Genomic DNA, 570 nt, shown 5'->3' with positions numbered 1-570 from the left:
GAGACTATTCTCATTCTAACGGAATTTTACTGCAGTTATCACAAGAACACTGAGAGTCAAATCCCAACAGATTCTACAATTTGTGCAACTTCTGCACACATCAACTGCACAATGATGTGTGTGGCAGGATTTCTTTGCTGCCAGTACACAAATAAATACTATGAACAACAGGTTTTCTTCGCTGTTGTTATGCAAATTTCATTTGATCAAGGTTTTAAAAGCTCCCATTTACATTTCAATCAGTCTACTGGCTCACCGTGTTCTGATCCAATCTGCATTAGGCACGCATCAGATAGCTACTCTGATGATTAAACCTAAGGGAGTGCGATCGTAGTTGAATGTTGAATGACATTGGAAAACGCAATGACTTCACTCTAGGATCCCATCAAAATAAGGCCTTTAAAAGATGATAAGAGGAGCATCGCTCAAATCTATCTTTATCGCAATGCAGGAAGATTTCTTCGTTCCAACAGGCGATTTTGATAATATTAAAATGTACTGAGAGAGATTAAAGAGACTAAAGAAATTCCTTCGTCTTTAGAGAACAATTTTAATATTATGAACCGCAGT

The 570-nt window shown here is 37.4% G+C and overlaps 1 long non-coding RNA gene across 1 annotated transcript in view; it reads left to right on the top strand.

The window, feature by feature from the left end:
* Nucleotides 1-570, top strand: part of LOC107568676 (uncharacterized) — a 1,548-nt gene that overhangs the window by 206 nt on the left and 772 nt on the right. The window lies entirely within an intron of this gene.

This window comes from Sinocyclocheilus grahami, unplaced genomic scaffold (assembly GCF_001515645.1).
Source record: "Sinocyclocheilus grahami isolate Dianchi unplaced genomic scaffold, SAMN03320097.WGS_v1.1 scaffold27.1, whole genome shotgun sequence".
Taxonomy (NCBI): domain Eukaryota; kingdom Metazoa; phylum Chordata; class Actinopteri; order Cypriniformes; family Cyprinidae; genus Sinocyclocheilus; species Sinocyclocheilus grahami.
This window is presented reverse-complemented; position numbering and strand designations above follow the sequence as displayed.